General features: G+C 54.1%; 1 pseudogene; it reads left to right on the forward strand.

Moving 5' to 3' along the window:
• Positions 1 to 11,576: 11,576 nt before the first annotated feature.
• Positions 11,577 to 15,377, forward strand: LOC144250455 (leukocyte immunoglobulin-like receptor subfamily A member 6 pseudogene; annotated as a pseudogene).
• Positions 15,378 to 23,269: the final 7,892 nt, after the last annotated feature.

The raw sequence follows: 23,269 nt of genomic DNA on the forward strand, positions 1-23,269 counted from the left end.
GAACCCTAAGTAAACAACCTCAGAGAGAGAGAGCTGCACCTTTTGCGGAGAAACCCTATATCCTCGGTGAGCAAGAAAATTCAGAAGGGTGGCTGTGTCCGACTTTGAGGTTTCTAATGAGGGAGTATAGTAGGAGTGTTGAGTCGGGGCATAGAGGGAAAAAATCCTCAGGATCTCCAGCGAGGACTTGTCCAAAACTATGTGGGCTGTCTCGAAACCCCTGGGGCAGGACAGTCCAGGTTAACTGTCGGGAATGTCTAGTTTCTGGATCAGTCCAGGTGAAGGCAAATATGTCTTGGGAAGAGACAGATAGTGGAATCGAAAAGAAGGCATCTTTAAGATCAGTAACTGAAAAATAGGTGGAGTTTGCAGGAATGGAGGAAAGGATAGTATAAGGGTTTGGAACGAGGGATGTATGGGCCTGGTTGAAGAATTTATTAACCTTAAATCCTGCACCAAACAGTATATTCCATTAGGCTTTTTTACTGCTGAAATTGGGGTATTGAATGGAGAGTGTGTGGGACGGAGGAACCCCTTTTTTAGTAAGCTCTGAATGATTGGCTTTAGGCCCTTAGGACTGGCAGTTGGCAGTGGGTACTGAGCTGGTTTGGGAAGTGGTCAGGGTCTTTAAGATGCACTTCCAAGGGAGAGCAATTAGCAATTAGCAATTGTAGATCCATACAATTGGATCTACCATTTTACAGGGGAGGGGAAGTGTGTGTTCTGGTGGTCGCTGGGGTCTCCACACCAGACACAAAGGGGTAAAGTTGGGGAGTAAAGCCATGACAAAGATGTGAGTAGGGCAGGACAATTAGGGTAAGGTTATGGGGGCCTTCAAGATGGATAATATATCCCTTCCCAGCAAGGGCACTGGACACTGAGGCATAACCAAAAAATGGTGTAAAAAGGAGAACTCAGATAAGGAGCACGTGAGGGGAGGAGTTCTGCGCAGGATGATGGTTTGACCTCCTACCCTGACAATAGGAGATTCAGAGGGATAGGTAGTTCCCCAAACCTCTCTCAGAACCAAGAATGTGGCCCCGGTGTCTACCAAAAAGTTTATGGGGGCCCATCCACTGGGATAACCACCCTGGGTTCCTGCTTGGTGATTGAATAGGTCGGGACAGAAGACCCAGGGCCCCGCCAATCCTTGGCTGCTAGGCCCAGCAAGTCACTGGCGGGTGACTGACCTCAGCTCCCCTCCGGGAATTGGGGCAGTCCAATCCCCAGTGGCCAGGATGTCTGCATCTCGGGCACGGTCTGGGTGGTGCCCTGGGGTCAGGGCAAGCTCTAGCCCAATGTCCTTCATCACCACACTGAAAGCAGGGCCCAGGGGGTTCTCGTTGGGGGGGTTGTGTCTCCCCCTTTCCCTAGGTTGGAAGCAGCCCTGTAACACCTGGGCCAACATCTGGCATTTTTGGCGTTTTGCACTTTCATCTCTGTTGTGGTGGACCTTGAAGGCCATGGCCAACACCCCGGTCTGAGTGGAGGTCTCCAGGTTAAATATTGCACAAAAAGAATGAAAGTACAAACTCACAGTAAAGCAAAATGTAGAGAAGCTCTGAAGTCTGATTTCATGATGTGATGGACATTTTACCTGTAGCATAAAGCTTAAAGGCAGGAGTATGTTAAAAATCTATACTTACAATAATTCCCCCTTGTAGCCAGAGGAAGAGGGGTACCAGGAGCACCAGAAAAACCACAAGAGAATTGACAAAGTGGACATACTACGTCCTCACCTGTCATAATTAACACAGTGGACACACTACGTGCTCACCTGTCATAATTACCACAGTGGACATACTACGTCCTCACCTGTCATAATTAACACAGCGGACACACTACGTCCTCACCTGTCATAATTAAGACAGTGGACACACTACGTGCTCACCTGTCATAATTAACACAGTGGACACACTACGTGCTCACCTGTCATAATTAACAAAGTGGACACACTACGTCCTCACCTGTCATAATTAACACAGTGGACATACTACGTCCCCACCTGTCATAATTAACACAGTGGACACACTCCATCCTCACCTGTCATAATTACAGTGAATGTGAACGAAGCACATCTCTGATCAACACACACAGGGAGGCTGCAGAGATCTTGAAATAATGTGCAACTCCATGCAGCCAATCAGAGGCTCCCTGTAGCTCCCAGGACCCACATGGGCAGAGAGTGATGGCACAGAGGGATTCCATGCAAATTGAAGCCCAAAGTGAGAAGAAGTACCAACGCCATGTCAGGAGGAAAGACTTCTAGTCTGAAACTGCCATGGCGGACAGAGTCTGGGTGACAAGGGGTCAATCCATGCAAGGGGAAGCAGGTTTGGGGGCCTGTGTGGCTAAGGCTGGGGTCAGGTAGACTTTCTGGGAAAGGCAGGGCTGGGGACAAGTTCCTGATTCCCAGCAGGCAGCTGCAAATGTCCTGTGGGGAGCTGAGACTTCCCAACCTGGAGGTCAGTGCTCAGGTGAGAGAGGGAAGCCCCAACTGCTGACCTCACCAAGGCAGGACGGAGAGATGGGGAATGGCCCTCGCTTGTCATGGGAGCTGCTAGAGCAATAAAGGACGAGGAGGACAGTGGAGGACAGTGGAGGGGAGGGACATGAACAGGGAAGTGGTACACGGTCATCCAACAAGAGGGACTGGAGACCAGGAAGGTGTGGAGCCAGGGCCCAGGTGATGGGTGTCCAGCGTGGAGGCCACCCTGGGATACAGGAGCTGACAACAAGGGAGGCTGGGAAGTGTCCACGCGGCTCCTTCGTGCAGGTTGAGGATATGTTCAGACCCTGCAGAGTGTCCAGGTCCAGAGTGCACAGTCCATGGTGGCCTCTGGGTCCCTGGGGCCCACATGGGCTGAGTCCTGTGGGCATCTCCCCTGGGCCCTGGGGTCAGGCTCTCTTCTCTCTGTGACCTGAGCCAGCTGTGCCAAGCTTCTCCCAGAAGCACCCCCAGGACCACCAAGACCAGCCCAGCCAGGCCCAGGCGGACACAGTTCAGCACCCTGTAGTTCTGGGGGGTAGAGCCTGGAAGCAGAAGGACACGGCAGACTGTCAGGAAAGGTCACTGGCAGGTGGACAAGACCCACCCCAGGGCCCTGAAATAGGAGCCACTCCCCACTTTCCAGGCCAGAACCTGTCCCAGTGGGCACTACCCCATGCAGAGTCCCAGGTGACCTACTGTGGGGAGCTCACTCCTGTGGGTGGGGGCTGATGTCACGTGGGACTCCTAGGAGTCAGAGGCTGGTGAAGGGCTGGCAGCCTCTCCCCTAGGCTGACCGTGGCCTCCTGAGCCCTTCTCCTGACTGTCCTGTCATTGGATCACCCTGCCCCACCTCCCCTGCTCCCTGTGTCCCTCCCAGGTCTCCCAGTGAACAGGAGGGCCCTGGGGACAGGTGACTGGAGCACACACAGCTGCCTTTGATCAAACTCAGCTCCAAGTCTAAGGCCAAGGCCACCCTGGAGAACACGGGGGACGAGCAGCCTCTGCCACCTGAGGATGAGAGGGGAGCTCAGGGCCTGGTGGTGCCCACAGCCCACTGTGAGAACCAGCCATGGGAGGGCAGAGGGTGACCCTGGGCTGGACCAGGGCTGTCTCTGCTTGGCCAGTTCATCCAGCCCGACGTCTGCTGGACCTTTGAGTGTCCCCGTCCCTCCTCTCAGCCCAAACCCCAGCATCTGAGGCCTTCGGAAAGGGTCAGGGTAGGTGACCCCTGTGTGTGCGTCCCTAGGGTAGGATGGATGGACTCTGCTGGCCCTTCACTGGGTGACCCTCCTTCCCCAACACCCAGGGTCTCCTGGGGACACAGTGCTGAGCCACAGTGAGCAGTACCCAGAGTGCATGGGGCTGGGGTCCCCAGGTGCATGCCCAGCCCAGTGCACCCTGGAGCTGACCTCCTGAGCTGGTGATTGACAGGCTCTGGGTCTGCAGGTCCTAATGGAGTCTCAGTGCACAGGACCGTGACACATCACCTCACAGACACTGGGGAAGCCCTGACAGGACCAGGGTCCCCACAGCATGGGGACAGGGAGGGGATGACCGAGGGTCCACACAGGGTCTCCTCCTCCTGGAAGGTTCCAGGCAAACAGCAGAGGGGGCAGGTGGGACTGATCCACCCAGACAGCTGGACCAACAGGACAGACAATGGGGGACACTCCACCCCGTCACATGGTCAGGGAGGCAGAGGTGACCATGATGGACTGGGGTCAGGATGGGTGGGCGTCAGCATGACCACTCCACACCTTGTCACCTGCCAGGAGCCACGTCCCTGCCCTGGGGCCACATCCTGAGAGGTGCAGGGTGTGTCATGGCCCCTTCCCGCCAGGTGCCTGCTCACCTGTGGAGGTCACGGTGGTCTCTCCAGAGCTGACCTGCTTACACCAGTCCCTGTGTGCCTGCCTGGAGCACAGGTAGAGTCACACACCTGAGGTCTCTGGGCTCCTGTGGACCGTCCCTCAACTCCCACAGTGTCCTCTAACTCCTGCCTGGGCCCTCTCCTGTACCCTGGATTATGGTGACATTTGCAGACCCCCAGGGTGGGCAAGGAGGCCTGGGGACCCAGGTGGCACCTGAGCTGATCCTGCTGTGCACCCACCAGCACTCACCAGCAGGTCCTGGTCATGGGCAGACAGGGTGGGGAGCCTCACCCAGGACACAGGGTCAGGAGGTCTGGGCACTGACCTCGCCTAGGGGCCACTGTGCCACCAGTAAGTACCCAGGATACTAGGGACCTGTCAGAGCCTCAGGATAAACTAGTGAGTGCCCCCAGAACTGACTGGAGCCCCACCCCTGGACACTGTGCATCTGGCCCACCCCTGGACACTGTGCATCTGGCCCACCCCTGGACACTGTGCACCTGGCCCCCAGGATGTCTGGGCTACAGCAGAATTCACAGAGAAGGGAGAGAAGACTTGGCTTTAAATGGAGAATGTCCCCTGTCCCTCTCTGGGATGGGCTGACCCTCATGGACACTAACCAGACTGAGCACACACAGGACATGGACCATCACTGTTTCACCCTCCCCATGTCCTTTACCCATGTCCCCCACCCATGTACCCTCCTCTTTTCCCCTCCCTATGTCCCTATGTAGTGTCCCCTTCCTCTGTCCTCCCTCTGTCCCCTCTCTATGTCCTTTCTACATTCCTTGCCTGTGTCCCCCTTCCTCTGTCCCCTCCCTCTGTCCTCCCTGTGTCCACTCCCTGTGTCCCCTCCTGTGCACATCCTCCCTGCTGTGGCAGCTGCTCTCCCACCTGGTGACGAGGACCTGACCCCAGGTACATCCTGCCTGATTCGGGGTCCCCCGGGAGCCTGGACACCCTGGCCCTGCTGTGTCTGTGCCCACCCCTCCCTGCCCTGGGCCAGGTCTAGTGGCCTCTGCTGAGCCTCTGCCTTGGGGTGTCCTCTACACTGCTCCCTCCTTCTCAGCCTGTTAGCACTTGCTGGCTGGTCGCCTGCTGCACAGCTGGCCTCCTGCTCAGACCCCTCTGCCCACTGGAATGTCCCACCCTTGGGCCACCCCAGTCCATCTCCTCCCCTCATCTCCCTCAGTCCTGGTCCTTGTCTGTCCACTCAGAGCCCCTCTGTGTGTGGACAGGAGCAGGAGAGGCACAGACACAGCCTCCTGGGGAGGGAGGACGGGCAGGTGGAGACCATGTCCAGGTCCACAGCTGTGACCCCTCACAAGTGTCCCTGGGCACATCAGGGAACAGAGGAGGTGACGCTGTGCTCCCTGGGACATGGGGCACCTGGCTGAGACCTAGGACAGGTGTCGGGCCCCTGCCCCACCCACAGGGTCCAGGGTGGGAGAAGCCCAGGTGGCTGTCACTCAGGACACTGCAGCCAGAGGTGGAGGGAGTCCAGGGGCCTCTTGGAGGGCAGCCACTGGCCTGCGTGGGGACTGTGGCTGGTAACGGTGTGGGCTGCACAGCTGCTGAGGGGCAGGAACGGACGCTCTCCACCAACACGGGAAAGTGGGAGAGGCCAGGCCTGCTGACCCCACCTACCCACTCCCAGGGGGCCATCAGAGCATCCTGCCACGTCCCCAGACACACAGCCACCATGTCAGGGGAGAGCCCTGTGCTCAGCCCAGGAAACCACAGGAGACAGGCAGAGACACAGGGACTGATGAGGGCCACACTGGGGTTGCCCACGCGTGGGACACTGTTAAGGTCCCAGGCTCCTGGATCCACATGCCCCTGTCCACAGCTGCCCTGGGAGGAGGCCCTGGGACCTGCACTCACCCTCCTGTGCGTGGATGGCCTGGCCCAGGCAGAGCCCTGGAAGAGAAGCCCAGTGAGAAGAGCGCCCGGTTCCCCCAGAGCTGGGCCAGCAGGGCCTGGTGGAGCCTGGGCACTCAGCCTCCCTGCTCCCCAGGCCACCTGCTCCCAGGGTCAGCGTGGCCTTCTTCCTCCCCTGGGGTGGCTACAAGACCTCCCAGGGCCCCTTCCATGAGCCTCTCTGCTGCCCAGTGCTTCCCAAGGCTGGGCCTGTCCCCAACCCAGGTGTCTGCCTTTAGGACCCAGTGCTCCCTGGTCACACTGAGCCTGGGCAGAGGTGAGGGGCAGCCCCGGGGGAGGGCCCAGAGTCTGCTGGGTTTGCTGGGCTCAGGCCTGTGCAGGGAAGGGACCTGTTCCTGCCCTGTCACCTCCACCCACCCAGTCCCCACCTTCCAGGACTCACCAAGGGCCAGGAGGGCAATGGAGCAGGGGGCCATGGCTCAGGCTCCTGCAGCCTCCCTGTCTGGAGCTGGGGCCCCACAGGGGACACAGGGGACAGGATGTGCTGGCTGGGCCCCTCCGGGGTGTCGACATTATGCCCCAAGAAAGAGGAAGAGGTCGCTGCCTCCTTTCCTCTTCCCACAGTGACAGAGGGAGGCCTCGGCTGCTGGGACATTCTGACCTGTGCTCACATGTGCTGAGTGTCCCCTGACCTGGGCCTCACTGTCAATCTAGGGGACAAGGCAGAACGCAGGCCCTGCTACAGACGGACTGGGTCCCACCAGCTCCACAAAGAGCCACTGTCTGTCCTGGGAAAGACTTAGACCCCGAAAGCTGGATGTCCTCATGCTCAGGGTGGGAACCGCACTCCTGCTGAGCCTCTAAGGGAGCATTTGCCAAAGTCCAAACAGGACATTGACACCTTGAGGGTGTCCCAGTGTAGATAAAGACTAGACCGAGGAGGAGCAGGCCAGAGTGGAAGGGACGGTCCCCAAGTGCCCTGAGCACAGCCCTGGTCTCACCTTGATGGAGGCGCAGACCTGAGCTGTGTCAGGGCCTCGGGGATCCCAGGGCAGGAAGGAAGCCCAGGGCTCAGCCTGGTGGAGGGTCAGGGAAGACCCCCCTTTGCTTACCAGGTTCCAGAAGCCCCTGCTGCATGGTAACAGTGAATTCAAGCTCTTGCAAACCTGCGTGGGCTGTGGAGTCCGTGTGTGTAATATCCACCAGTGCCGTGTAGGAAGGCACCACAGTGGGGTTCATTTGACATGTTCATAGTGCACACAGCAGTCTGCCCACCTCAATCCCCAGGGCTCCCTCCTCCCCCACCCCCTCCCCTGCCTTCCTTCACTCTACTGGACAGTCTTCTTTCTACTAAGTTAGTTTTAGTTGGTGCATTTCTGTTACATATAAATTGATATGCATCCAGGTCTGTTCACACTGCACACAGCATGACCCTGTCCACTTCCCTCCCCAGGTCCTCCCTGTTGCCCTCCCTCCTTCCTGACCCTTGGTCCCCAACTCTCCCTCTATTTTTGTAAGATCCCTTTTTTATTCCCTTTTTCTCTTTAGCTTTCACAGAAAATACCATAATTTCATTCTTCTTTTTGGTGAGTAGAACTCCATTGTGGGTATAAATTTAATTTGTTTATTCATTTATCTGTTGACAGGTACCTGGGCTGGTTCCATAATTTGGCTATTGTGCATTGTGCTGATCTATATATTGAGGTGGCTGTGTCACTATAGTCTGCTAATTTTGGTTCTTTTAGATACATACGAAGGACCGGGGTCCCTGGGTCATGTGGTGGTTCTCACTCTAGTCTTTTGAAGAATCTCCATACGGCTTTGCAAAGTGGTTGATATTCTTTGCAGCCCCACCAAGAAGGTATGCGTGTCCTTTCTCCCCACATTCTTGCCAGTAGCCACTGTTATTTGTATTCTCAATGATGGCCATTCTAACTAGAGTGGGAGGCATCTTAGTGTGATTTCACTTATGGCTCTGATTGTTAAAGATGTTGAACTTTTTTCATATTATTGTTGGCCACTTGCATTTCTCATTTGAGCAATGTCTCTTCAGGTCATTTGGCCATTTATTGAGTAGGTTATTACTTTTTCGGGTGTTATGTTTTTTCAGTTATTTAATATTGTTTTTATTTATTTCCTATTGAAAGAGAAGCTGGCAAAGATTTTTGTCACATTCTCTGGATCGGATCTAGAAGACTTCTGGGGCAGTGTTTTGGTTCCTTTAGGTATAAGATTATGTCAAAAGTAAACAAAGATATTTGGACTCCTTCTTCTTCTATTTGTATCCCTTTAATTTCCTTTTCTTGCCTGATTTCTCTGGCTACAGTTTCAAGAACAATATTGCACAGGTGTGGTGGGAACGGAGATCCTTTCTTCTTTCTCATCTCCGAGGAAATGCTTTCAGTTTCCCTCTGCTCAGCATGATGTGGACTTTGGGTTTGTCACATACAGATTTCATGATGCTCAGGCGAGTTCCTTCTGTCCCTAGCTTCATCCCTGTCTTTTTGCTTGTTATTTGCAGTGCTGGAGACGGAACCCGGGGCCTCGTGCCTGCTAGGCAAGTGCTCTGCCACTGAGCCCCACGCCCAGCCCCCTTCACTGTTTCTAACATGAACATGTGGCTGAATTTCGTCCAGGGCATTTTCTGCTCTATCAGGAGAATTGTGTGATTTTTCCCTTGGTTTTATTTGTGTTATGAATTTCATTTTCTGATTTGTGTATATTGAACCAACCTTGCATCCCTGGGGCGACTCTAACTTGACCATGGTATGCAGTCTTCCTAAAGCGTTTTGAAGGTGGGTTGCTATTATTTTATTATGAGGTTTGTCATCTATGGTCATCAGGGATATTGGTCTGTAGTTTTCTTTTCTTCACGTGTCTTTATCTGGTTTTGTTATCAGGGTGATATTGGCTCCTGAATAAGTTTTGTTTGCTCCCTTTCTCTCTGTTTCACAGACAATTTGAGTAATTTTGCATTGATTCCTCTTTAAAGGTTGGGGGAAAATCAGCTGAGAATCTATTTGGTCGTGGCCTTTCTTTGTTGGAGGTTTTTGCTAAATTGCTTCACCTGATAATTGTTTTTTAAGTTTTTCGTATCATTTGGATCCATTTTGATAGGTCAAATGTGTTTAGAAATACGTATGATCTTGTGTATTTTCCAACTTATTAGAATACAAGGTCTCAGTAATCTCCAATGACCCCTGGATTCCAGCGGTGTCTGTGGTGACACCTCCTTTTCCTTCAGTGTCCTTTGGGTCTGCTTTGTCCTTCTTTTGGTCAGTCTGGCTAAGGGTCGGTCAGTCTTGCTGACCTTTAGGAAGAACCGACTCTTTGTTGCATTGATGCTTTGAATTTGTTTAATTGTCTATTTCCTTCATTTTGGGTCAAACCTTATTGTTTCCTGTCTCACACTGACTTGGAAGTACTTTGTCCCTGAGCTTCGAGGGGTATTTGATGAATCATTTGGTTCTCATTTGGGATCTCTCTGGTTTTTCATGTGGCACTTCATGCCTGATCTTCCCTCCTAGCTCCACCTTCATAGTGTCCCCGAGACTGTCCTGAGAGGAACCAAGGGCAGGGCCACGGCTGCCCAGCCTCAGGGGGATGTGAGGTCAGCCAGGCCACACAGGCCCTCCTGAGAAGGCGGCGAGGTCACCTGCATGAGCAGGGCAGAGGGGGTCCCCACCACCAGCTGCCCCTTCCTCTGCCCTCCCTGTTCTTAGCAGCTCCTGATTCTGGGCCATTGCCACCAGCCAGAGCCCCAGAGAGATGATCTGCTGTGGAATTCCCTCTCAGGGTGCAGAGGACCAACACCCAGCTGGGCTGAAAGGGCCCGTGTGACCTGTCCAGCCCTCAGGGACCCTCTGTCCTGCCCACAGGCCACACCATCCAGGTGACCCTGTGGGACCTCATCCAGGGGGTGTGGCTGGCGGGTCCTGTGCCCCCATCAGCTGCCAAGGTGGAAACTCAGGAAGGGTGGCCCTGCTGCCCACATGAGCAGGACCTTGGAGAGTCTGAGCACAGGAGGTGAGGCGCCCTGAGGAGGGGGACAGCCAGCTGCAGGCACGTCCTGGGTGAGGTCGGCCTGGGGACTCCACAGGAGCCCCCTCTGCAGTGCTGCTCAGAGATGGTGCAGGACAGAGAGGGCCTCACCCCTGAGGAGGACACCCCCTTGGAAAACCCTGTTCCCCTCATTGGGATTCTCAGAGAAAACCCTGACCCAGGCTGGTCCCCTGCAGCACACAGCTCTGCCCACAGGGAGGGCCTGGCTCCTGCTGGACCTTCTCCCTGCAGCCCCCACCTGGCCCTCGGCCTCTGTGATGGTCCCAGGCCCACTCCAGCCTCCTGTCCACCCAGTGCCCTGCTGGCTGCCCTGAAGGTGGCCCAGGATTCCCTCCCAAGGAAGGAGACACATTTTCTCTCTATTTTGTACCAAAGAATGAAAATGACACTTTCCACATGGCTCCTTTCTAATGTGAAGGGCTGTGAGCACTTCTCTTCAGGACGACGCTGTGAAGGGGTCATTTTTAAGCCCTCATACATTTGAAGCAATGAACACTGAACAGAAGATTAGAAAATAGACTCAGCCCCTCATCTTCCAGGACACAGGACCAGAGACCAAACCCCTGGTCCAGCCGAGATCTGAGGACCCAGGAGGAGAAAGGGTCTGGGCACCGTTTCCTTCTGAGTCCCCTCCCCAGTGTGGACAGCTGAAAGCTCTGCCCACCACCTGCCAGGTCCTCCCACAGCACAAGGCTGAGAGGAGGAAGGGGGACACGGGCCATCACTGGGGACCAGGAAACCCTGGAGGGGACACAGGAGGCCTTGCCAGACCCAGCAGCTGCCCCGTCCTACCTCTGCCCCCTCTAGGGGATGATGCTGACCTCAGCCCAGGACGAGAAAGGGGGTGGGCAATGGCCACAGTGTGAGGCCTCACGCAGCTTCTCTCAAACCCCAGAGATGCCTGACCTGGCTCATGCTTCCCTCCTGGTGCTGGGTGGGGTCCAGGCCTCCCTCTGCCCCTCCCCAGCCCTCCTTAATGTAACCGTCCATGGAGAAGGTGAAGGAGCAACCCACGCTGAGGCCTGTCCACTCTGGGAGAAACCAAGGTCATGGTGAAGACTCCTCTCAGACTCATTGCCATGTTAATGATGAATAAAAGTTGACCATGGTTGGGGGGGACAGTTTCCTGTGTTGGGATGTGACTCTGGTGTGACATGGGCTCCACACTGAGCTCATGGACACACCCACAGCCCCACAGCTACCGTTCTCGTTTGTTCTTTCCCTGGTGAGAACACTGAAGATCCACCCTCTGCAAAGTACAAGTAGACGACATGGGTGTGTTCACAGCAGTCCCCAGGGCTGGGGTGGTGACTCAGGAGATGACAAACAGGGTTCCCAGTGTGGTTCTGCAGGACGCAGGACTTCTGGAGGTCAGCGCGTGCCTTGGTGACCACAGCTCACAGGGCCTTCAGGTTCCACTTGGCTCTCGAGGCGTGTCTTTGTCAGGGCGGGGGTGGACACCAGGACCTGGACACGGGGAGCCGTCACACAGCCCCACCCAGTGGGACGGCAGCTGGTCTCTGCCCTTCACACTGTATCTGCTGAGGGTTTGCTTGTTGTTGAGGCAGGACTCTTGTGCTGCCCACACTGGCCTCCTGGACTCAAGACATCCCTGGGCTCCTGAGCCTCGGAGAAGCTGGGCCCTCAGGAGCCCAAAGCCTCACTAGGCCCCACAGGGCTTTGAAGGGGGAGCTCCTCCCTCTCTGTGCTGTCCACGTCCTCCTCTGAGATAAGGGACAGTGGGAGGAGTCGGCCACTGGGCACCAGGAGCAGCAGGTTTGGTGGGAGGTGCAGTGCCCTCCACCCCTGTCACAAGGGCCCCACCCAGGACCATGCCTGCGCCCAGGGCCTTCTGCAGAGGGCTCATCCCTCCAGGCTTAGGGCCCCCTCAGCACTGAGCAGAGTTCGACTCTGCAGCATCTCCAGAAAGAAACAGGGAACGCACCACCATGAAGCACCTGTGACACGGAGAGAAACTGTTCAGAGCTGATGCCGACAAATAGGTACCATGGTCTCTGAGCTCTAGATGCACCTGAGTCTCTCTCAAAGACGACAAGCAATTCAGCACCAAAACCTGAAAAGTACTGTGAGTTAGAAGAGGATGTTTTACTCGTTTCAATTATAGTAGGAGACGGAGGAGATGATGGAAACAGGAACCCTTAAAAGGTATTATAGAGACCAGCCCAACACAGGGGCCCAGGGCTTTAACTCCAGTGACTCTGGAGGCCAAGGCAGGAGGATGGCAAGTTGAAGGCCACTTGGGGAACTTAGGAACCTCATGACTCAACATAAAAAGTAAACAGGACTGGACAGGACGTAGCTCATGGGACAGGCCTGCAGAGCACCCCCAGGGCCTGGGTCCACCTTCAGGGCAGCAAAGGAATCAGAACAAACAAACAAAAGATATCAAAGGAATGAGAGGACATGAAGGTCAAGAAGGCAGAGTCACTTGAACAGGGACGGGCTCCCAGGTTATGGGAAAGGGAAGGACCTGTGACAGTGAACGCCCAGGATGCAAAGCAGGTCAAGAACCCCCACCTCTGCTGACCTGGACACCTTGTGGGACACGTCAGGAGCAGGAGCACAGAGCACCCAGGGACCCGTTCATGCTCCATAGGAGCACCCTCATCACCTTGGGCTGAGGCAGGGAATCCATTGATCCCACAGACCAAGAGAGGTGCTGAGACATATTGAAATGTCTCCTTGGACGTAAGTGGCCACGTGGAGCCTGCAGTGTGCACACAGGGGCAGGTAGCAGGAGGGGGAGCGGGCCTTGCAGGGCTGGGGTTGCACCCAGGCCTCCTCTGCAGCTGCCCACCCCCGGCCCTTGCTGGGGAGAGAGCTGGTCACCTTGCTGTGGGGAGGAGGCAGCAAACCTGCAGGGTGTGAGGGTCCTGTGACCACATCCTGCTCATTGCTCAGCTCCTCCATCCTGGCCCCAGTGTGGCCCCCATTCACCAACCTCCTGTCGCTGCTGTGCCCTGGAAGGGGAGGCAGCAGAGAACATGGGGGAAAGTCCCTCCTGAAGACATTGGGCCTCCAGAGCCCAGGCTGGAGCGGGGAGCCCTGGGAAGCTGAGGTCATGCACTGAGGAGCACAGGGTGACCTGCCACGGCCAACACTAGGGACAGGCAGAGTCCTGGGAGGGCAGAGTCCACAGGGCTTACCTCTGTGTGGTTGTCCCACAAGTGCTCCATCTGGAACACAAGATCTAGGGACACATGAGGATCCTCCCAGGCGCAGATTGTGGTTTTGGCAAAACACGAGGGTTTCTCCCAGGTAGGAGGAGGGGACAATGAGGGGACCTGGGATCCTCTGCACTGGGTCCTCTGGAAGCAAAGGAAAAGGACGCTGGACACTGATGCTCACACTCTCCTCTGAGACCTGCCTGGACACCTCCTTGGCCTCAGCCAGATCTGCAAAAGGCTGAGGTGTTCATGTTCTGGGGTCTCCAGGGTGGGCGGGTCACCTGGTGAGCAGGGAAGCTCCAGTGCTGGAGACAGGGACCCCTGGGGACTAGGCACTGCCTGAGGGTCTTCACCTGACAGGGGACTGAGGTCAGGGTGCCCCTGGTGCAGTCAGAGGGACTGGCCAGCAGCAAGTGACATGGCATTGATGGGCAGCATTCAGGTCAGTGTATAAGGGCCTCAGGGCCAGGGGACCTCAGATCTCTGCTGAGATGTCCAAAGGGGCAAAATTCCCCTGAGCCCTGCCTTGAGGAATCCAGATATGGGCCAAGAGGGGCCGTCCCCATCCGGTGGGTGCTCAGCTCTGGGGACCGGGGGCCAGCAGCAGCCCCTGCTTACCACTTCCGTGCTGTCTGACCTGCAGGGCCTGCACTCTCCTCTCTGGATGCAGGAGTCTTCAGACCAGGTGGGATGAGGTCTACCCTGCCTGTCCTCCTCTGCCTTGGTCAGTGTTGGTGGAGGGAGGGACACAGGGTGGGTGGGGAGGGTCCCAGGTGCCAGTTCTCGGAAACATTCAGGTTTTAGGTCCATATGGCACCAAATGGCTGCTGTGACCACAAGGAAATATTAGGCCCACACACAGATGCCAGCTCCTCACGGGGACCTCTCTTCCAGGGCTGAGTCTGCTACAGAGCCCCCGGGGGTCTTCAGGTGAGGGCCCTGCAGCCTCCCACGTCCTGCCCAGGCTCAGCCCCTGGGGTCTCAGGAGAGAAGGGAGCAGCCTGGGCCGAGGGTGGTGACAAGGTAGGGCAGTGGGACCTGGGGTAGGGACAGGCCAGGACCCAGCCTCTGGTTTCCTTGCAGGGACCCTCCCCAAGCCCAACCTGTGGGCGGAACCAGGCCCTGTCATTCCCCCAGGAAGGTCAGTGACCCTCTGGTGTCAGGGATCACTGTACACCCAAGAGTACTGTCTCATTATGGAAAGGACCACGAGCCCCACATGCAGAAGACCCTTACAGGGTCCAGGGAACAGGACCATGTTCCCCATCCCCACTGTGACTGCGCAAGACGTAGGGGGATATCAATGCTACTATCAGAGCCCTGCCGGCTCCTCACAGCACAGTGAACGCCTAGAGCTGGTCGTGACAGGTGAGAGGACACTCAGGGGTCCGGCCCCGGCTCTGCCTAGGAAAGGGGTCTGCCCCCAGGGGTCCCTCTCACAGCCCAGCTGGGGGTGGTGTGGGAGGAGGAAGCCATGAACACCTGCCTCCTTCTCTCCTAGGATCCTACAGCAAACCCAGGCTCTCAGCCCTGCCCAGCCCTGTGGTGACCTCAGGAGGGAACGTGACCCTCCAGTGTGGCTCAGGGCAGGGATATGGCAGGTTTGTTCTCACCAAGGAAGGAGGACACCACCTCACCTGGACCCTGGACTCACAGCGACACCCCAGTGGGCAGTTCCAGGCCCAGTTCCCCGTGGGGCCTGTTAACCTCACCCACAGGTGGACATTCACATGTTACGGCTATTTCAGGAGCAAACCCCAGGTGTGGTCAGAACCCAGTGACCCCCTGGACCTCCTAGTCTCAGGTGAGGAATTCCCATCCTTCACTCCAATATTTGGTGAGGCTGCGACCTTGTGGGCAGAGACCCAGGGTGTGAGAGGGTGACTTGCAGGCAGAACGGGGGACCTCAGCTGGGACCTTAGATGCAGGTGCTGCTGGACACACAGGGGACCCTACCCTGCAGGATATGTCCAGGGGCAGCACAGGGTCCCATGAACAGGGTGGAGCAGATGGCATGAACCACAGCCACTGCCCCAAGAGAAGGGCTTCACGCCTCTCATACAAGTCCTGCACCCTTGTCCAGGAGGGCAGCTGTCCACGGGGCAGGAAGAGACACACAGGACGCAGGTCATTGGGAGGAGCAGGGGCCGTGTTCCTCGTCCCCTCTGGGAGGTGCTCCTGGGCTGCACCAGGTCCCCACACCCTGGCTGGCTGCAGACACTCAGGAGGCTCTGGCCTGTGTGCTGGTGTTCACTCAGCTCTAGGGGCAGAGGACGGCCACTGTCACTGGGTGGAAATCAGGGGCAGCCGGACCTGGCCCTCCTGGCTGCCCCCTCCCAGGTTCAGTGCTGGAGATGCAGCCTGCCTGCTCCTCAGGCCCCTCCGCCACGGGGGGACACACGGCTCTTTGGCATTTTGTAACCCACACACGATGAGTCCAGCTCTCTGGGGGACACTGTGAGGGTCAGGCACGCTCACCCTGAGCAGTGATGAATCAGGTGCGAGGTCACCTGGGGCAGACCCTCACCCCTGCTTTGTAAACCCTCGTGATATCCCCTGTGCTGAGGTCTGGGTGCATTGTTGTCGGCTCAGCTGCCCTGCTGGGCAGTGGGACAGAACCCCCCTCCTGCTCTGTCCAGCCAGCACTGTAGGATCCTCAAATGTCCCTGGACTCCCTTTGTCCCCTCTGTGTCCTGTATACAGGGAAATCTGTCCACCTGAACTTATGAGCACACTCAAAAGCATCCCCAGCACCATCAGCAGGGACAGCGCTGGCCCTGCTGTCACCTCCATGCGGGAACCCTGCTGTGCCACTGAGGGCCTCACACACCCGCCAGGCTGGCCCCTGGGTGACCCTGTGTGAGCAGCCCACTGTGGTCCGGGGCAGGATGAGTACCTGCTCCTTCTCTGCTGCGTGGGGTCCTCCAGGAGAGGCCACAGACCCTCAGGCAGTGCCTTTGGCAGAGAGACCAGCACATGGGTCACAGCAAGACTGGGAGGTCCCTAGAATGCAGGACAATTGCCGTCCCTACAGACTGCACAGTCATGGAGCCAGGGTCCATGTGGTCGTGGGCAGGGTGGGCGGGAGCACTGCTGCCCACTCCAGGGGGCTCAGTGACCGCCCCCACAGTTCTGATGGGGTTTAAAACAAGGAACTAGACAGGTCCACACCCAGGGGAAAGTCGCCGTCCACAGGCAGATGTCACTCACGACCATCTTCGGTGCGACCTCGAGTTGCCCTTGTGTGGGTCGAGGCCACCTGCCACCATCCACCTCGACTCTGAGACTGCACAGGCCTGAGGGACCTGGGGGTGGGACCAGCGTCTCTGCTCCATGGAGCCCAGGTCCCCTGGGCCTGCTCCTGTTCTGAAGGCAGCTCTTCCCAGCTCCCCTCCAGGAGGCCCTCCCCAGGTTCCAGGTGTGTCCAAAGGACAGAGCTCAACTACCCTTTACCTAAACAGAAGAGGAGCCATCTGCTGCTCAGCCGCCCCTCATCACCACTCGCAGGAGACCCACAGGAACCTGGGCCTCAGGGACCCCGGGGTCCCCCTGTGACATGTACCTGGACCAGCACCACAGGATGGGCCTCTGCCACACACGCTTGGGAGAGGCCAGAGGGCTCTGGGATGGTGCCTTGGGGTCAAGGTTGGCACACAGCTCAGGGGACAGGAGCCCTGGGGCCTCAGACCCAGGCAGCGGGCATCCAGGCCCAGGCCCCTGCCCAGGAGCCTCTGTGGGTCTCCACACTAAGGTGGGAGGGGAGAGAGCCCACAGGTGAGGCCCACCTGATGGTGCTGCTGTGTCAGCCTGGGGTCTGCTCTGGCCACATCCTCCCTGGGGACAGTCGGAATCCCCTGGGGGAGGGTCACTGACTCCTGCAGGTCCAGGTGAGGTGCCCAGTGGCTGGAAGAGGGTAGATGACAAGGCCACTCTGCCCCAGGGGTGCAGGAAACAGGTCCCCAGTTAGCCCAGGGTCCTACTGAAGGGACATGTGACTACATCAATCAGGGTCACTCCTCGTCAATCTGGGCTGACTACATAAAGACACAGACACAGAAAATACATTTTTCTTTGGGTTCAGTGACGGCTCCTCAGCCACAGCTCCCACAGGAGGCCAGGCAGGCAAGAAGGAGAGGGCACACCTGGAACCCAGGTTTTACCACTGGGGAGCCAATCCACGGAACATTCTATCCAAAAAAGGGAAAAGGGTACGGTTACACAAATAGGTGGGTGTGATTCACCCCATCAGATGAGGCCCACCCGCAGAGCTGCACCTTTCCATGGGAGCAGAGGTGGAGTCCTATTGCACTGCGATGGGTGCAATACCATTTCATTCCCCTTTACTCAGGACTTAAAGGTGGGTGCACATGGGCTGGGGATGTGGCTCAAGCGGTAGCGCGCTCGCCTGGCATGTGTGCGGCTCAGGTTCGCTCCTCAGCACCACATACTAACAAAGATGTTGTGTCCGCTGAGAACTAAAAAATAAATATTAAAAAAAAAATTTTTCTCTCTCTCTCTCTCTCTCTCTCTCTCTCTCTCTCTCTCTCTCTCTCCTCTCTCACTCTCTCTTTAAAAAAAATAAATTAAAAAAAATTAAAAAAAAAAAGGTGGGTGCACAGCTCCTGTCCAGTGCACCCCCAACATCTTCCTGTTTCCAGTCAAGACTGCGTTCTCTGGAGAAGGAACAGGAAGTTGGCCACATCAATCAAGCACAGGAAGGAAGTGTGGCTGCAAAGGGGGAGGCACACAAGGTGAGCCACCCTCCAGCCAGGCACTGGGTCCTGCCCAGGACTGAGGCCCATGAGGGCAAGACAGACTCCTGCTAACCCCCATGGCCATCCCTGAGCAGTGAGCACCGGCTGAGCACAGTCCTAGCAGGGCTACCAGACCAGCTGGGCTACGGGACCAACCAGCAGAGTTCACCCAGCTGTGTGCACTGGCCCTGAGGCCTGCAGGGTGGACCACACAGGGAGTGGCCCTGGGGCAAGGGTGGAATATTGCAGGGACCCTAGTCCCTAGATTACTTTGGACCTGTGGTGAATGAGCATCTAAGGTGTCACATTCAGAGAGGTCTGGATGCAATGCCATCTGTGAGACCTGCAAGTCCCCTGGAGGCCACTTCCTTCCCTGGAACACACTCCAGCAGGAGACAGCAGCAAATCCTGCTCCCTGAGGCTGAAGCCTGAGCTGAGGGTGGGTGGGTGGGCCCACAGCTGCACTGGGCAAGAACTCCAACATGTGCTCCATCGACATGGAGCATCCCCTCACTCACTCCAGGGGGAGGACTCCCAGCCACCCATGAGGTCCACAGGGAAGTAAGAACATGACCCTGGGACACACTGGGGAAGGCTGATGTGGGGACACCTACAACAGCAACCAGGTGCTGACGGTGGCCATGAGCACAGGAAGGTGCCCTTAGAGTGGATGGAGCCAGGAGCTGAGCAGGCCGCTCTGAGGCCCAGGGCCAGCCTCCATTCACAAGGCTCTGGATTCTATCCCAGCACCAGAAAACAGGTAGGTTGGGGCAAAAATGGACAGTCTGGGTGCCTTCCCCTGGTTTAGAAGATGTAGATACAGGGGATGCACAGAGACATTCGTTCTTAAGGTTTGAATGATTTTGTTATTTTTCCCCTGAGTAGGATCCATGAAGAATGAAATGAGCATCCAGCGTCACCAGGCACTCAGAACACCAGAGAGCCAAGACTTTTTAAAAAGAACCTCTCCATGACATGTTGTGATTTAAATGCCTAACATACAGGAAACAAATACCATTTTAAAAGTTTCAAAATAAAAATGTCAGTTTACATTTAGAGGCAGCCCTGTCAGAATTACTTCCAATCTCTTAGCACAAATCCTGAAAATCCAGGAGGACTTTGAATCACGTGTCCCAAACCCTGAAAGAAAATAACGGCCAACAACTATTGCTCTATCCAGAAACGTCATCCTTCAGAATCAAATAAGAAATGAAAACCTCCCAAGAGAAGTGAAAGTAAAAGAATCCGTGACTACTAAAATGGCACTATAGAAAATACTTGTAAAAATATTTAACTCAAAAGAAATAAAAAACCACAGAGCTCACCAACAGGTAAACCTCATCTGAAGAGTAACTAAACAAATGAGAAAGAGGACGCACTTACATATTAAAGATAAATCAAAATGGTGGGAATTAATAACATATCTCTACAGTCACATTGAATGTAAGTGGTCTCAACTTTCCCATTAAATGACTTAGACTGGAAGAATGGATTAATAACAAGACCCAACTATGTTTTAAGCTTAGTTAAAATATCAGGATCTCTGGGATGAAAAGGCACCTTTAATTTACTTCTCTTGGGCTTTCTTCCCTCACTTCAGAGATATTTACAAGTGCACCACTTAATTTTGAAACAGTTGACGTCGGGGTGGGGTTCTATATATCTCAAGGTGATTGAGTTCTAATATAATAAATCGTGCAGGAGACATGGTCTACAAGATTTCAAATATTAAAAAAGTAAGGAAATGCATTATATATTGACTATTACATGCAGGTCAGAACTTATCAAATTGCATACTTACAATGTGCACATTTTATTGTACTTCAATCGTATCTCAATAAAGCTATGAGAAAAATTTTTTAAAAATCAACCAAAATCAACCTTTTACAGGGCTGGGATTGTGGCTCAGAGGTAGAGCGCTCACCTAGCACGGGCAGGACCCAGGTTCGATCCTAAGCACCACATAGAAATAAAGGCACTGGGGCTGGGGATGTGGCTCAAGCAGTAGCACACTCACCTGGCATGCACAGGGGCTGGGTTAGATCCTCAACACCACATAAAAATAAAATAAAGATATTGTGTCCACCTAAAAAACTAACTAAATAAATTAAATAAAGGCATTGCATTGTGTCCATCTACACCTAAAAAATAAATATTTTTTAAAAAATCAACCTTTCCCAGGGGGCTGGAGTTGTGGCTCAGCGGTAGAGGGCTTGCCTAGCATGTGTGAGGCCCTGGGTTTGATCCTGAGCACCACATACAAATCAATAAAATAAAGGTCCATCAACAACTAAAAAATATATTTTAAAAAATCAACCTTTCCAAACACCTACAGAAATCATATAAACATGGAGATTGAAGAATACACCTTTGAACAATGAATGGATGATAAAAGAAAAAAGGGGAGAAATTTTAAAAATTTTAGAATGAAATAAGAACATCCATACAACATTCCAGAGCATCTAGGCCACTAGGAAGATGGTTCTAAGACAAGAGTTCATGGCTGTGATGGCCACAGAAGAAAATCAGAAAGTCAGCAAATAAACTGCCTGGTCATTCATCTCAGGACCCCTGACTCACAGGAACAAATCAATTCCAAAGCAAGTAGAAAGAGGGAAATGATTATGATCAGAGATGAATTTAATTAAAATTAGAATTAAAAACCAATACAAAGAGCCAGGAGAGGTGGTGCAGGCCTTAAATCCCAGCGGCTCGGGAGACTGAGGCAGGAGGATCACAAGTTCACAGCCAGCCTCAGCAAAAGGGAGGCCCTAAGCAGCTCAGTGAGCCCCTGTCTCTAAATAACATACAAAATAGGGCTGGGGGTGTGGCCCAGGGGTTGAGTGCCCCTGAGTTCAATTCCTGGTACCAAAAAATAATAATAATGATACAAAAGACCCGTGAAATGAAGAGTCACTTGTTCCTAAACACAAACAAGATTGATGAGAACTTAGTTAACACTAAACAAAAGAAAAAGAGACAAGTCCCAAATTTTAAAAAAATAGAGATAAAAAAATAAATTACCACAGATATTCAGAGGATCATTAGGGACTGTTTTGAAGATTTATGCTCCAATAAACTGGAAAACCTAGAAGAAATGGACCTATTCTAGTCAAATTTGACCTGCCAATGTTGAATCCTAGAAAACCTAAACAGACCCATAACTAGTAACAAGACTGAAGCAGAAGTAAAAAGACTCCAACAAAGAAATCCACAGGATACATTCCCAGCTGAGTTCTAGAAGACCTTTAAGAAAGAACTGATTTCAATGCTCCTCAAATTATTTTGTGAACCAGAAAGGGGTGGAGCACTTCCAAATTTATTCTAGAGCCAATATCACACTCCTATCAAACCAGATAAGGACACATCACGGAAAGTAAACTATAGATGACTATTGCTCATGAACTTAGATGCAAAAGTTCTTAGTAAAATATTGGCAAACTGTATTCAAGTACATATTAAGAAGAACATGTGTCATGACCAAATTTGTTTTATCCCAGGAATGCAAGGATGATTTAATACATTCAAATCAATGAATGTAATTTACCAAATCGTAGAATTAAGAAAACAATCACTTAGTCGTCTCAAGAGTTTCAGAGAGAGCCTTTGAGAAAATTCAGCACCCATTCATAATAAAATCAGGGTCGGAGCCAGGTGCAGCGGCACATACCTGTACTCCCAACAGCTGGGGAGGCTGAGGCAGGAGGATCACAAACTCCAAGCCAGACTCAGCAAAAGTAAGGCACTGAGCAACTCAGGGAGAGCCCCTTTCTAAATAAAATACAAAATTGGGCTGGGATGTGGCTCAGTGGTCGAGTGCCCCTGAGTCCTATCCCCAGTACTGCCCCCCCCCAAAAAAAACCCTGTCCCATTCACAATAAGCTGAAGAAAAAAATAGGAATAAAAGTAACCAAGGTGGTGAAAGGCCTCCACAGTGAAAACCATAGGACACTAGGAAATAAACTGAAGGAGAAGAAGAAGGCGCAGTCCTCCCGTGTCCGTGGAGAGCCAGAACTGACATTGTTAAAATGGCCACCACCAAAACCAATCCGCAAATCCACTGCAGTCCCCACCAAATTCCAGTGACTCTGTGAAACTAGGAAAAAAAGTCTTAAAATTTGTTTGGAAGAATAGAAGACCCACAATAGTCAAAGCAATTAAAGCAAAAAAAGCAGTATTAGCGGGATCACACACCTGAGCTCACCTTACGCCAGAGAGCTACAGCACAGAGCTGCATGGCCCTGACATAGCACAGCCCCAGGGACAGAGGGACAGGAGAGGGGACACGGAGCACCCACATGCTCCCAGCCATCTGGTGCTCAGCACAGGTGCCAACCCACATGGGAGGAAAGACACCTGCAGCAACGGGGCTGCCACAACAGGAGACCCCAGGAGAAGAATGACACTAGGCCCTGGTCACTCACCTGCCCAACGTCAGCTGGAAATGGATCAAACCTCGGAATTAGACCAGAAATGTGCGACTCACAGAGGAAGACCTCTGTCTACCCTGCAGCACACAGGACGGCCTCGGCCTTCTCCGTGGAAGTTGAAGACTTGGGGACAATGTCGAGACTTAGTGAATGGACGGATCAGATTAAAGAGCTTCGCAGGACAGGAAGCTATTAATGTGAAGAGAGAACCAGGGAGTGGGGGAGAACCTTCTAGCTGCTCTTCTGAATAAAGTGAATATCCAGAAGACAGAGAGAGCTCAAAAACTTAACAGGGAAAAAGCCAATGAATCAGCAAACGAACCAATCACTTCTCAAAGAAGAAATAGAAATGGCCACAAACACATGAAAACGCACTCGACACCATTACCAGATAAGGAGAAGGGAATTAAAACTGCACTGGGATTCCGTCCCCACCAGGCAGCATGCCCGCCATCAGGAATAGGTGACACTAAGTGCTGGGGGTGCAGAAAAGGAGCACTCTACCCCCCAGTGGGCTGAGGATCAGCACAGCCACCAGGGAAACCCTGTGGAGGTTCCTCCAAAGACGAGGCGCGGAAGCCCCTGCGCCCCA

The sequence above is a fragment of the Urocitellus parryii genome, chromosome 15, assembly GCF_045843805.1.
Source record: "Urocitellus parryii isolate mUroPar1 chromosome 15, mUroPar1.hap1, whole genome shotgun sequence".
NCBI lineage: Eukaryota > Metazoa > Chordata > Mammalia > Rodentia > Sciuridae > Urocitellus > Urocitellus parryii.